The sequence below is a fragment of the Gossypium hirsutum genome, chromosome D07, assembly GCF_007990345.1.
Source record: "Gossypium hirsutum isolate 1008001.06 chromosome D07, Gossypium_hirsutum_v2.1, whole genome shotgun sequence".
In the NCBI taxonomy this organism is placed as follows: domain Eukaryota; kingdom Viridiplantae; phylum Streptophyta; class Magnoliopsida; order Malvales; family Malvaceae; genus Gossypium; species Gossypium hirsutum.
The window spans coordinates 35,474,823-35,490,669 of record NC_053443.1 but is presented as its reverse complement, the minus strand read 5'-3'; the positions used below and the strand labels follow the sequence as shown (position 1 = coordinate 35,490,669).

Sequence of the window (15,847 nt, the reverse complement as noted above, 5' to 3'; positions counted from 1 at the left end):
GATTGCACTTCGGTGTCTTTAATTGCATATTTTTACCTTTGTCTGCACTTTGGTGCCTCTGTAACGCATCTATGATGCTTTTGGTGTGGTTTAGTTACCTGAGTATCCAAGTCAAGTTACTATAGTTCATCGGGCTATGTGTTAATTGATCTACAGCTTAATTAATTGCTAAATTTTATTGCATATTTATGATGTTATTAAGTGATAAATGTTACAATGAAATTCTTGCTTATAAATGTTGTTGGTTATATTGAGAAAATGTGGTTGATGGAATTGGTTAAGCCTTTTTGGAAGGTGTCATTTATGTATATATATAAGTATGAATTTTTGGTTTGGAACTATTGTGGTACATGAATTATTCTATTGAATGCTTTGATACTAATGTTAAGTAACACTTGTAACAATTTTTAGGGTATGGTTATGAAAGCTCTTTTAATATTAATTTATAAGTTAAGGTAAGATGATATTGAATTCATGAATCATATGGAGATGTTAAGTGATGAAATTGAATATTTGATTTTTATGTATTTAAAAGTTGTTTGTAACAATATTGAAATGATAGGAAAGTTTATAGTTATAAGTATGAAACGAGCGCTTTGTAAATGTGACACTAATGTCAAAGTTACGTGTTTAAAAGAAATGGAATATGTATGTGAATTGACATTGTCAAATGGATGATGCATTTTACGTGTTGGATCTTCTTATTGAATGATATAGAATTATGTCATATTAAATGATTAAGAGATTATACGATTGATAAATGAAACACTCACCTAATTGTTTTAAATGTTTTGTCAGGAAATAGTATTAAATTTAGTTATATTCATTTTACTTAATTGAAACCAAGGTAAGAGTTTTGTTTAAATACCTATAAACTTACTAAGCTTTATAAGCTTACTTTATCTTCTTTTTGATGTTTTATGAACATATTGTTTTACGGAACTGGTCGAACGGATCAAATTCAGAGCTCACACTATCGAACCCCTTTTTCGGTAGCTTTTGATTTTGGATCATTTTGGTTTGTGGCATGTATATTGTGTTTGATGTTTTCAAAGTTAAAAATTTAATTGAATTTTAATTAAGCTTATATGGTTTTGGATTAATAATCTATGTTTTATGTTGATGTTATTTTGGATGTGGTATCATTTGGAAAACTTGTTATTTGGTATTATTTTGGTTTGGTTTCTTTTTTTATGTTGAAGCACGGTCAATTTGGTAGGTATTTAATGATAATGGACATCTTTGAGGTGTCTTTAGTATGTGATTTGGTAATTGACATTTTGAGGCTTTATTGATAATTGAAGGACATGAATATGAATGTGATGTTGTAGGTGAAGTGCTTGATTGTTATGTATAAAAATTATGGTGTTAATGAGGACACATTGGTTAGGCACATAAAATGTGAGACTTAGTACATTTGGTATGTCTTTGAATGTGTTTTTAAACATGTGAAACAAGCTAGGCATGGTGTGTCTTGACATGCAAGAATTGGTGTTTGTTTTAGCTAGCATTAGGGGTTAAAAATGGAGCACAGGGCCTAGAACATGGACTGTCACACGATCATGTGCCACACACGGCCACCCCACACGGTTGTGTTTCTTTATTACTTTAGGTGCAAGTTTCACATGGTCTGCGACATGGCCGTGTATCCCAAGTCAGTATGTAGTATGGTCTAACACACTGCTTATGACACGACCATATGACCCAACATCGAATGCACACACGGTTTGGCACACGACCTGTGACATGGCCGTGTGCCCTATTTCGAATATACACACGGGTAAAGACACAGGTAGACACACGGACTGGGATACAGCCATGTGTCCAAACTTCCAATGTTCATATGGTCTGGGCTATGTCACACAACCATGTGACCCCTATTTTCGAAATTTTCATGTTTTTCTAGAATTTTTTGAATTGTTTCGATTTGATCCTAGATTGTTCCCAAACTTTTTTTAGGGCCCAGTAGGCTCGATTTAAGGCCCATAAGTATTTTTTTTTTCATGATTAGATTCAATTGTTATATGTTAGGATTTAATTTGTATGATTATTTCTGTTGTGAAGTTAAATGTTCTATTTTGCTCAGTAATGCTCCATAAACCTAATCTAACAACAAAGACGAGATAGGGATGTTACACCTAGTGTTCGAATATTGTTTATCTAAATATGGTGTTTAGAGCAAGTTTTGAGTGGGTAAGGTATTAATTGTGACCAAGTATGTAAGTCTGTGAGTGTGCCTTTAGGCGAAGTTTGTGGGCGAGCTTGGTGGTTTGGTGGACTCCCCAATAAAGTATACGCCCCCTAATTATTAGATGAATATGTTAAGTCCTTAGTTTGAAAAAACCATTTACTATATCATTATATTATTATTCTGGTTGAACAAATTAGTTAGACAAATGAGAATTGGTTAGAATAGAACTAAATTATTATAGTCGATAGGACTCACATTTATGATGAGAGACGAAGTGCTTAGTCACAAGAATCGAGGGGGTTTAGTGGGATAATCAGACTTATCCACTAAACCCAACTTTCATGTATAGTTGTGAAAAGTTAGTATTGGCTTCATGAGCAAGTTTTACGTTTTCCCTTGCACCCATATTTTCTTCTCAAATTTTTCTCTGCACCTTTCTCTCGAAAAACCTAAGACTAGAGACCTGCTTAAAGGTTTGGATTTGTTGTACTTAGCCAACTCCTTTGTTGTTTTAGCACCTGCTAAAGACACACCTGAATGTTCTCGTGATAAGGGAAAAGTTCCTGCAGTTTAATCTTGTTGTGTTTTCCGGTGAGTTCCTTCTTACTCCATGTGTGTGTAATGCTTTTTTTTTATGTTTGGTTTAAGGTAAGCTTACATATTCTGTGAAGATGAAATATTTTTATGAGAGTGATGGATGTTTGTTGTTATTAGTCTGATTTGGTCAAGTCCGTGTCAAATATGTAAGAACCTTTCTTCGTGTTTAAGCCACTACCCCTTGCTTCTGAAATGAACTATATGATTTGAAACATAGAAATGAATTCACGGGGTTGTCTTCTATGAAATAAGCATTGAACTGGCAGGTCGCGATACATGAAAATGATTGTGTAGCCTCTAGTAGGGCAAGTGTTATTGCAAAGCATATTGGCAAATCATGATAAAGGAAAATGAATAAACGAACGATATGGATTTGAACAAGGATTAGGATTTGTGGCTAACACGAAGAAAGTGGTATGTGTGAATGCATGGGCATGGTGTATACGCCAAAGGAATAGTGTCTAGCGTGTAGCCTATCTTCTTTGGTATCTGCCAACTGGTGAACTGTGTGACTGTACTGAGTTGGAAAGATTTACTTGAATAATTTATGGCTATTGCAATGTTTTTCCTCTAGAACTCACTAAGTTCTTTGAACTTACTTTGTTACCTTTCCTTCTCAGGCCTACTGATTAAGTAAAGGAATCTCTAAAGACTACGCTAGAGGACTATCGTCGTCGTGAGACTTCTAATATTTTGTATTATGCATGACATGTGGGTGGTGTCAAGGCATTTGCATTTTGAAGAATGTATTTTGTATCTAAACTTATGATTATGAATATATGGTTCTAATGAAATTTCAGTGAAGTATTTATGGTTTTCAAATAGTATTATCTTATTTATTCTTGAATGACAAATAGTTTATATTTTATACTAATTTGAATTGTAGTTTAAATTAGTTTACACTAGATACAGTTTTAAAGATAATGATTTTACAGTAGTGATGTACCATACCTAAATCCTCCTTAAGGATTGGGTTTGGAGTGTTACAAGTTTGGTATCAGAGCCTAAGTTTAATCGATTCTCAGAAAATCGTAGGCAATGTCACACTCTTGTCAAGCACAGTACGCCTCTGGCTTAGTCTCTATGTTTTGTACTAAGATAACACTTCTTATGTAGCAAGTAAAAAAAATGTTTGATAGTTCTAGAGAAACCGCTAATGAGTAAAAGAATTCGAAAAAGAGGCACCAAGGATTTTCTTGGTGATAAAGGAGAGGACCCTACTGTAGCTGGGCAGTGGTTGTCTCAGTTGTGTAGAGTTATTAAGGAACTAAAATGTAATAATGAAGGTAGCCTTCGAAGTGTTGTGTCATTGTTGGAAGGAGAAGCTTACCAATTATGGGAAACCTTGGTTAGTGTTACCTCAGAACTAATGATTGACTGGGATTTCTTTCTAAAAAAGTTTAGAGAGAGATATGTCAATCAGATGTTCATAGAGCTGATAAAGAAGGAATCATTGTATCTAAAACAAGGAAAAATGTCTGTTGTGTAGTATGAGCGTGAATTTCTCTTGCTTAGTCGCTACGCTAAAAATATGGTTTAGAAAGAAAAAGAGATATGCAATAAGTTTCAATGGGGACCTAGAGATGAAATTCGAGTTTTGGTGGCAGCTTCTAAATGCAAGACTCTTGCGGAAATGACAATTAAGGCCCACAAAAAAGAATAGATTATCAGGGATAGAAGTAAAAAATTTGAGAGAGAAAGAATGAAAAGAGGCAGAGCAAGTCCTCCACATCCATCTAGTTTTAAGAAACCGAAGAACTATACGTTTCCAGCTTCAAGGAAAGATTCACAGTTCATCGACTACAAGCGTGAGGGATTCGGCATGTTAACTGTGTCTATGGCAAGTTCTGGTGGTTCCAGAATGATAAAAAGTGAACGTAACTACTATGGTAGAGTCACGGTGGTGAGTGTAAGAAGAAATTAGGAGCTTGTTTTGGTTGTGGATCCAAAGACCACCTGGTCAAGGACTGCTTGTCTAAGTCTAAATTTAGTACTGAACAATCGTTAGAAGTCCTCAAAAGTTCCAAAATGAGAGTAAATCTGATATGGTAGCTAAGTCTAGTTTAGTACAGGTATCACAAAGTAAGAACTTTTGTAACATCCCGCTCGATGAAGCTCTAAAGGTTCAAAACATTGTTTACTAAAGTAAGGCTTAAAGAGCAAGTTTTAAGCGTCTGATGTTAAGATTTGATTTAGTATATGAACTTTTCGAGTGCGCCTGTAACACCCTAGTCTGGCATATTCTGAAAGAATGAAGCTTATGGCTAACTATGAAGAATGGTAAGTATAACAAATCAAGGAATAATGGCATGAAAATATATATATGAATATGGTGCATGGTCATAAAAGAAGTATGAGCGAAATAGTATTCGCCCAGATACTTTTTTTGGCGTTCAAAATGGACGAACTTCAATATGAAAATAAGCAAAAAAAAAGGATATCATGTCAGATTACTATGAGTGGTGAAATGAGACTTGTGGTTACGTAAAATGATAGGGATATGAGTTCACGCCATTAGCATAATACACCTTGTAACAATTGCGGTCTTATGCCAGTTAATTTGTAAGGTAAGCTGGTTAGGAACTAATCGAATGTGATCTAGAAAGATTATAGGCTAAAGGAGTAATTGAGTAAGTTTCTTCAAAATGGCAACTTTTGGATAAGATAACTCAGTATTGATGTGACATTTACCAAGTTCCAATAGAGACTTAGGTTAAGTTAAAAGGGACAGTTAGGTTTAGTTAAGGGGAGTTATTTCTTTTCCCTTTTCCTCTTAAAACATGAGGATTTAGGGCTAAAGAAATAGAAATATTACTCTGAGTTGATTACCTTTGTCTCCAAGCTTGAGGACAAGCTCTATTTCCAAAGAGGGGAGTATTGTTATAGATAATTGTTAAATAGGAATCTTAGAAGAGGTTGTTAGGATATGACTTAGAATAAAATTGTTTTGGTACTCTTAAAATAGAAGTATCTTCATAGGACCTTCTTTAGTGATATATTTATTTAATTTTTGTAACCTCTATTTAAAGGGACCTATAGAATAATAAAAGCTAAGTAGAATTTTTTTTTTAAATCCTTAAAAAGAGATTTGAGTTTTTCTTAGGAGTCTTTAAGATTTCAGTCTCTCTTGGATGAGCGGACCTATCAGCCCCAATTACAGTCGTAATTATTTGATATCTATTTGGTATTAAAGTCAATGATCCTCAGCAAGCTTTTATCTTATTCTTTAACTCCTTTTAAACTCATATCCAACAACCCGTTTTTCTTCTTTAAACTCTAATTAAAAACCCCCATACTCTATATTGGAAAAGATTAATGAGTCTACTTGTTAGGTGACCTTGAAGCACTTGTAATATTGCAGTCACTCTTGCCGCATTTTTCTTTTCAATGAAAGACAGGATTAAATGCAGAGATGGAAGCATCCCCACCAGAGTTTCCATGAATGGCTGCAGAATAATGGTAGAAATTAGTTCTACCAGAATCTTAACTGGTCAACTTTATAGGGCTGAATTCTAATCTTGCTCCTAACCCAGATGTATCACACCGTATTCACAGCTTGTTTTCAGTACCTTTCAATCCGTTCATAAGTATTGCTCTTCAATTCACATAAAATAACAGTTCTACTGACCATTGATGTAGAACAACCTTGAACCATGGTGCAGATTGAACAACAAAAGCTACAATTTTCATCAAATATACGAATTTTAAGCCTCATGGAGCCAGGAAGATGTCAAATTCTAATGGTTAAGTTCTTAGCATGTCTATAAATAGAGAAGCTACCTACCACAGGGAACTTCATCATCGAGTGACCCAAAACCGCATCCCACCTTGAGAACTTTAAGCTGGAAGCTTGTATCTTTATGCCAGCCAACTACAACTAGGTGAACACTCTTGCTTGATTAGACTGCATTTATTTCTACCGCCTTCTCTTGTTGAATCTTTAATTTATTATCACATTCTCAGGGAAAAGCCAAGTCTCAATAATACCTTCTCATCTTGAATTTTCTCTCAATGGCAAATAATAACTGGAAATTTTCAAAACGAGTGCTGAGTTCAAGTTGAATTCATTGCACCAAGGACCTTTCAGACATGTCTTTCCCTGGATTCTTTTGTAACATGTAGTAAAATCTTAATATATTCCACTTGAAGATGGTAGATGGATGCATGCAGTCATACCTTCCAATATCCCAAAATTAAACTACTGCTTCCTCAACTGCAATACAGGAAGTTTCCAAGTTGGACAACAGGAGATTTTGTCATGAAGAAAAGTCTTGACATGGCTCAGCAGGAAAAACAAGTGTACTTAATTTCCATACCTCACATTCCATTTATGAGAGCATGAAACAAAATAATAATAATAATAATAATAATAATAATATTATTATTATTATTATTATTATTATTATTATTATTATTATAGATGAAGATATAGGAGTTTACCAAGTTTTAAGTGATAAAATAATGGTCCTTAATAACAGGAAATTACTCTGACTCATATTTTGAAATTGAATATCTTGGTATGATAGGTCAAAAGCAGAAAGCAGAAAGCTATCCATGTTATTTAACAAGACAACTGAGTAAAAAGTAGAAAATGAGATAGGAGAAAGCCATAACATGATCACAGCATTTGGAGAAATAGTTAAACAAAAGATTCAGATGCAGCTAGAGACCTACATGCATAGAGATAAAATAAGTGGCAATTCATTTAAAAGACAAGAACAATTATATATGGTGACAGTGTTAGCAAAATCTCAGAACTTAGCGTATGCATGTATATCAGGTGCAGCATGGGCCAACAAGAAATTTAACCACATATTCTTTGTGAAACTTATAAAATTCATAATATATCAAAGACTCAAACATGGAAGATGTTATCTGAAAAAAAAACCATAGAGCAATAAATGGAAAAAATGGTCCTCAATAATAACAATATGCAAAAAGAATCAAATACATAATCATAATGTTTATAGGTCAAACAAAGGAATTTACATAACAGAAGCAGACAAAAAAAAGAGTGCCAATGCAACAACCAGCCTATAAGTTGTTAAAAAGCATATTTGTAGGCCATCTGCCTCATTCCAAAATGTATAATATTTAAAAAAATTAAACAGGGGATGGTTTGTTTCAACGATCAACAATAGGCACCTTCCTATTGCTTTGGTACAGACAATAGGAATCTTCCTTTACTTCAACTAAACAAAGTTGTCTTTGGGCATACTCTCAAATAAAAATGCACTCCACAGTGTCAACTTGACAGTATCAGAGTATTGGAGTTGGAATATACAAAATCCACAAGTTATATCAAGATGTCTTGTCCTCATTTTCTGGTTGAGAACTGATAATTTTGGATTTATCAAAACCTTTTGGCATCAGATGTCTATCTTCCAGTTTTTTGCATAGGATCATTGCCAATTGATTTTTAGCACATTGGCTGAGCCCCTTGTGCAGCTCAAACAAAGTACCAGAGTCGGGAACCATTGATCTATCATCATATCATTTAGGACCTGCACTGCTCCATCAAAATCTTCATTCTTGCACAAGGTAGAAATCAACATACCATAAGTGTTTTCATTTGGATGAAAACCACTCCTGATCATGGTCTTATAAAGCTGGAACGCACGGTCAGAGTTCTTCCTGACACACTGCCCACTAATAAGAGCAGAAAATGTCGAAGCATTTGGAACCAAGTTGTCCTTATCAAGTTCTTTAACCAGATAGGCAGCTTTCTTTGTCTTACCCTCCTTGCATAATCCCAGTATCAATGCATTGTATGTCAGTATATCAGCCTTAACTCCATTCTTCAACATGTCCTCATAAAGCCTGTTGCTCATCTCACTCTTACCTACTTGACTGTACCCACTTATTAAAGTATTGTAAGTTACAATAGTTGGAGCCAGATTCAGAGCTTTCATCTCATTGAAAACCTTATTTGCTTCATGTAATTTCCCTTCCTTACAAAAACCATTAATAAGGGTGTTAAAAGTACCACATTTGGATGCACTCCATCTTTCTCCATTGAGCTTTTAAGCTTTATGGCTAAGCTCATTAGACCCTTGCTACAATACCCTGCAATCAATGTGTCGTAAGATGCTACAGTAGGATTACAACCCATAATCTCCATTTCTCTTAACACTTCCATAGCCTTCTCAAGTTTTCCTGACTTGCAAAACGCATGAATTACTATATTAAAAGTGTATACATTGGGAGAAAGCCTGCAACGCCGCATTTCTCTGTAGAACCCCAAAGCAATATCCACCCTATGTAAATCAAGCAATGAGCTCAAATATGCATTACATGACTTAGTAGTTGGCAAAAGACCCATAATCCTTCATCCGATAAAAAGCATCCGTAGCGTTCCTAAACTTCTTGGCGTGTGCATATGTCTTAAACAGTAAATCAAACACACGAGGAGAGGAATTACATATTCGATAAGAATACAGTATCACATCAAACATCTTAGCTGGCAATTCCAATGAACCAGACACAAGACTCCTCAAAACCGATTCAGCGGATTTGAATTTCTGGTTTTTGGTGAGAATGTGGAGAATCACTGAATGAGTTTCAAGGGAATGTGAAGTGAGGTTTCGAGTTTTAGCCCAATTGAAGAACTCAAGAGAAAGAACATGGTCCTTTTGAATCTTTAACAAAACATGCTTAACTCTAAATGGGGTCACGTGGATGGATAAAGCATTAAGCTTATTCCAATCAGAGTGAACGAGGTGACTATGGGCAACATTCACAAAATCAGGGTCTTGACCTCTGGGTTCAGGGATTGTTCTGAAGGGAATTGGAATTGGATTCCAATTCTTTCTCCTTGAATTCACATCAATTAAGGGTTTTAAAGAAGTGGGTTTTACTTTAACAGAATCGAACGAAGTTGAGAAGTGACGACCTAGGAAATTATTCATGAAAGATAGCAGATAAAAAGAAACTTGCAAACTTAGAGTTTAAAAGAAACCAGCAATAAAGGGGAAATTTTGGCAGCTTTAAATTTTCGTTATCACCTGAAATCACCATTTGAACGCAGCTACTGAAGTAGTGAAGGTTTCTCTGCTTTCTAAGACCCCATTTTTTTCCAGACTTTCAGAGTTCAGGAACAGTAGAGTTTTCTATTTTTATTGAAAGGTGGAATAGTTGAGATAAAAGGTGGGCTAAAGGGAGAAAATGAAGGTAGCCTCTCTATTTTGACAAACATCTAATTTTAAAATATAGAATTTAGTGAATACACTTTTATTATTAAAATTTCAGTTGTTTTATTTTTCAGTTTTTTTAATTTAGATTTTAATACAGTTAATTTTATTGTTAAATTTGTTGGCATTACTTTTTAAAATAAGAAAAATACTTATTTAATAGTAATGTAACTAAAATGAGGGTAAATTACACCAACAGTCACTCAATTTAGGGTAATTGACAAAATAGTCATTTTAGTTTCATTTCAGTCACTCAACTTTAGAAAAATAACAAAACAGTCACTAACGTTATCAAAAAGTGACAAATCAGTCACGCACTAACATTTTCCGTTACAGACCTAATGGGACAGGTGGCGTGACCAGTTAACTAACCACGTTGGATGTCCATAGTGGAAACCCACCCAAATTAAGAAGAAATTGAAAAAAAACCTTAATAACAGAGAAGAAGAAGAAGAAGATTATGATGATGATGATGATGATGATGATGATGATGAGATTGTAAAAAAAAAAAAAAAGTCCTCTTTGCCTAATTTGGTGGGGTCTGATTCTTTGCCATTGAAACACCATGTAACATTGGCTCTCCTCCTCTGTAACCTTCTGCCATTGTTGTCCCAGCAAGATCAATCCTTCAATTTCTCCAATTTCTCATGGACTTCATTTTAAAACAAGTTTCTTATCTCTTCAAACAAAGTCTTCACTGCTGGGTTTAAGTCAATGGGTTCTTCTGCAAATCTCTACACTTTCTATGTTTGGTATTACAACATATCTGGAAATAACACCCTTGTTTGGTTGGCTAGTGATGATTCTCCGTTGACTCGATATTCGTCTCTTATCATTGACGACAATGGCGAGCTTCGTTTAATAAACTCTTCGGGCTAAAACTTGTTGTCAGGGCAACCATTAGCGACTAGTAATTGAAATTTGACAAGGCTGGTATTGGAAGATGGGGGAATATTGTTTATAGGAATTGGCAGAGTTTTGATTTTCCAACCGATACCATTTTACCCAACCAGACAATGAAAACAAATGGGACGACTATTCATTCAAATAACGATAAATTCATCTTCTAGAATAGTAAAAGCCTAGTTTTTAATTCATCTCAATACTAGGCCACTGATAATCCATTTCAGAGAGACTGGAATCAAGTGGGGAAGTGGTTTAAGCTAATGGCGCGACTTTGGTCTCTTCCGATTTCGACCACTAATAATCCCTTCTTTCCTTTTGGTAACCCCTTTGTATTGGACAGAAACCATCCCAAATTCTTTTTTTCTTTTCTTCTTCTTCTTCTTTTTCTTCTTCTTTTGATAAACCCTAAATTGTTGTTGATATGGCTGTTTAAATTGGTGCTAACCGGCCAGCTGGACGGTTAATGACACCAAGTAAGCCGTCATTTGCCACATCACTTTGCCGTTACATCTGTAACGGAAAACAACATAAAGGACTATTTTGTCATTTTTTTAAAGTTGAGTGACTGAAATGAAACCAAGGTGACTGTTTTGTTACCTACCCCAAAATTGAGTGACTGTTGGTATATATTACCCATAAAATAACATTATCATGAACTTGAATTTAATAAAAAAAGTTTTAGCAAGGTTAACAACAATAATACTTACATTTTTAAATCATAAAAGTAAAAAAATTAAATTCCTTAAAATAAAAGTAAAAGAATAAATTTTAAAATCACTAAGAGTACATAGACTTAAAAGACATATTTGAATAATTTAGTGACCATTTGGTAACATTTCATAGTAGGGTGATAAAAAAGAAAATAACCATAGTTGGATGACCACAAATATAGCTTACCCCTTTTTTTACAAAATATTTTAACTTATCTTCCTAATTTCAGGATTAAATTTGTACTAACTATTTTTTCTATTTCTACTTATTGTAATACATATGTAATAAATAAGTTTTTTTCTCAATCTATCACATTGTTACCAAACGATACAAAATTTAATAGAATATATTGACCACGTCAACATATATGAATTGTTATTGTTTTTACATTAAGTTAAATCTCATCCGGTTGGGGTAAAAAATAATAATGTTTAGAAAACAAAAATTGAATTAGGAAAAATAAATAAAGATTAATAATCAATATATCTTTGACAAAAAAATTAATTTATTGCTTTTACAATGATGATTCAAACTCAATTTATTCTTAAGGAAGATGAAAGTCAAGTTAATAGACCACAACTCAGGATTCAAAAATTTATTTTCCATTAATGTTATCATATTCAAAATAGTTTATATTATTTACAACACTCCTATGACTCGTTAAAACCTTTTTAAGAACAATGAAAAATTTAGTGGAATAAAAACATAGAGAAGGAAAATAGTGCGCAGTATCAACACTGTTTTCTTATTAAAAACTTATATTAGAGAAATCTAATGGAACAAAACCTATGTTAAAGAAAAAAAAATAGCACAAAATATTTTTTACTCTTCTCATGACAATATCACTTAATATATATTGTATACTATCTTTTCAAATGTTAAAGTAAAAAATGTTTTGGTGAAAAGATGTGTTGAGTTATTACTTGAACGAATTTTTTGAAAATTTACATAAAATTCTTTCGAAGATTGTACATAAAGAAGAACTCTGAAAAAATAACTTTGATTCAGTCTCCTTTAATATATTTTTCGTTCAACTAAGCTATGCGTATAGGATTATATTCATTGTAACACTTCTCGTTCATCCCGATGTATGGTACGATTGAGAGGTGTTATCAAAGTATTTTCCAAACCATAGTCATAATTTTCTTTTAATAAAACACCATTTGACAACCTTGTAGATTTTCTTTAAAACAATTCCCAACATTCAAGAAAGAGTAATATATGATTTTGAAATCATTTTTTATCATTGAATACATGTTAGGACCCATTTAGATCAAAAACCAAATGTTTGAAGCTTATCTACTTAAAGCAAGGTCATTCGGGTTTAGGGAAATAAGAATTTTACTAAACTTGAAAGTTTAAAAACATTTTCATAAAATCATTGATCCAAGTTTAGATCAATTAAAAGTCTTTAGAGGTAATTTAAAACCATTTTGAAGATGCTCGGTGGTGGTTGGAGGAGCTTGGGGACTCAAAATGGACCCCAAAAAGTCAAAATGGCTCAAAACAGTGCAATGGCTTGAGTTTGGGGCACTTGTTGCAATAGAACTGCCTAGATGTACCAATACAACTGCTCCAGACAGCTCATTGAGGCATTCTATCTCACCTGTGTTGATAACCCTGAGCCCAAGTTCGAAAACCACAACCCCTAGAGCCAATAATTGCCCTGAAACTCCCCAATTTTCATCCCCACTCTTCGCCATAACAAAAACCAAGCTTTGGGATCTTAAAAATCACATTTTATTGGCTGAAATCAAATATTGGAACACCTCAAAATAAGTATTCACTTATACCATGTCAAAATCAGTTTATTCTTAAATTCAGAATTAGTTAACCTTAGCCCTTAGTAAGCCTAGAAAAATAAAGAAGGGATACTAGGGATGAGTTATCCGAAACTAGAATAAGAGAATCACTGAAGTACTATCAACATGAGTACATGTAACACCCCTCACCTGTCTCGATGGCTAGGACAAATGAGAGATGCCACCAGAGCATGTACAAGTAAGAAATCTCATTTTTATTTAATAATAAAGGCTTAAATAATTTATTTAAAATAATTAAAATATATTTTAGACAAATTGAAATTTTATAAACATTTAAAATTGATGTGGAGTTTATCAGGGGCGATCGGGACTCAAAACAGGCCCTAGAAGGTCAAAACGACTTAAATATACATGCCAATAACCTATACAAATAACCTTTAATAATTAAAGAACAACCTCAAAAACTCGATGGGTGCTGCGATGCTCATGAACAAAGCTTCATGTTTCTCAAACAAGGTCCTTTACCTACGCATTTTAAACAACTAACGCATGAGCTTAAGAAGCTTAGTAAGTATCAATGGATAAACTTACTTATCCTATGCTTTGTTAGTTTTTAACCCTTCTTAGGCATGTCTTTGTCAATTCATTCAAGCTGCATTTTAATTCAATTAACAGATTAATTAACGCAAATCAACTTATAGGGCTCAACTTAGAACCTTATAGTTCGTTAACTTATCATATTATGAAATTCATATCAAAAGCTTTTATGAATAGGTAATATTGTAACACCCAGATTCCAATAAACCCAAAAGTAAGAATAATTAAAGGATTAAACTAAAAGAGACCGCAAGTTGGCAGCCTCTATTAGAAGAAATAGAAAAGATGGAAACCAAACAGGACAAGGTTGAGAATCAAACCTACTTTGATTAGAATGGAACCAGACTGTTCCTTAGTGGGAGACATAATAATTAGAAATGGATGGTTCTCATAAGGGTGGTAATAGCACAGGAAGAGCTATAAATAGCTGGGAGATGACTCTTAGCAATGATTTTCTTCCTGACTTTGTTTCATTTTCTCTTCTTCACCTTCTTCTATTGTTTTGAAGAAGAAAAGGCCATGGAAGGATCTGCATGGAGCAGTCTTCATGAGGATTAAGCTGGAAGAGTAAGGAAACTAGCAAGCTGGTAAGGTTCTTAATCCTTTTGTGTACATAAAGGTTAAAGAAATGAAGTCATGGAATTTAGAATCATTTTAAAGGTTTCGCATGCTTATTAAAGTTTAAGCTTTTAAGATGAAGTGTGGGTTTAACTAGTAAACTTTTGGTTGTAAGTTGTTGCCAGAAGAATGTAAGCTCTAGTGTGTAACACCCCTAATCCATATCCGTCGCTAGAATAGAGTTAGGGAGCATTATCGAAGTTGATAGATCAACTACAGACATTTCATGTCATTTCACATTCATATAAAAAATCAATCATAAATCAATCATATTGTCCTTTATATGAGCCCTCAAGGACCAAAATATGTATTAGAAACAAGTTGGGACTAAACCGGGTACTAAGAGAATTTTTCAGAAAATAACAAAATTTTTCCAAAGTGTAGGAGGATACACACCCGTGTGGCCAAGCCGTGTCTCATATGGTCAAGAGAGACGCTCGTGTCTCAGGCCATGTGGACATTCAAAATAGGGCACACGACCATGTCCCATTTAGGGTGCTCTCTGACTTCGGTCACACGGCCAAGCCACACGCCCGTGTGCTACGCCGTGTGAGCATACTGACTTGAATTAAATAGGTGCAAGGGTCGCAAGGCCAAGCCACACGCCCGTGTGCTAGGCCGTGTGAAAATATCTGAATATTCTGTTTTGAAATTTTAAAGATGCAAGGGACACACGGCCAAACCATACGCCTATGTGTTAGGCTGTGTGTCACACACGGCTGAGACACACGCCCGTGTCTCTACCCGTGTGGACGAAAATAGGTCATTTCTTAGCCACATTTCTCACCCAATTTGTCTTCCACCTACATTAACACTTTAATACATTCACAAAAAAATACAAGTCATTCAAACTAAGTCAAAACTAAGTCTTATGCATGACATATTAATTCATATGTTCAAGTATCCAAACTTATCAAAAAAATCATACACACTTATATGCATATTTTACTAATTATACTATCTTAAACCACTCATCAATATGCCTATGTGACTTCCATCATTCATTCACTTCAAACATACATCAAACATGTTAAAGCCTTATATAAATATACATATCAAACTATACCAATCACAAGTCATACCAATGGCTAATTTCAACCAAATATTTACATGTCATCATTGGCCCAATTTAGCCTATACATGCCATTATAACCAAAATTTAGTTTGTTATTTATACCAAAATGAGCTGATGGATAGTGTGAGATATCTCCGCCAAGCTTCCAACCCAATGAGCTTCCGAATTACTACAAAACAAAAAAAAATAAAATAGAGTA

The 15,847-nt window shown here is 34.1% G+C and overlaps 1 pseudogene; it reads right to left on the bottom strand.

Annotated features, from left to right (window-relative positions):
• Positions 1-7,686: 7,686 nt before the first annotated feature.
• LOC107954745 (pentatricopeptide repeat-containing protein At4g26680, mitochondrial-like) lies at positions 7,687-9,954 on the bottom strand (annotated as a pseudogene).
• Between the last annotated feature and the right edge of the window lie 5,893 nt (positions 9,955-15,847).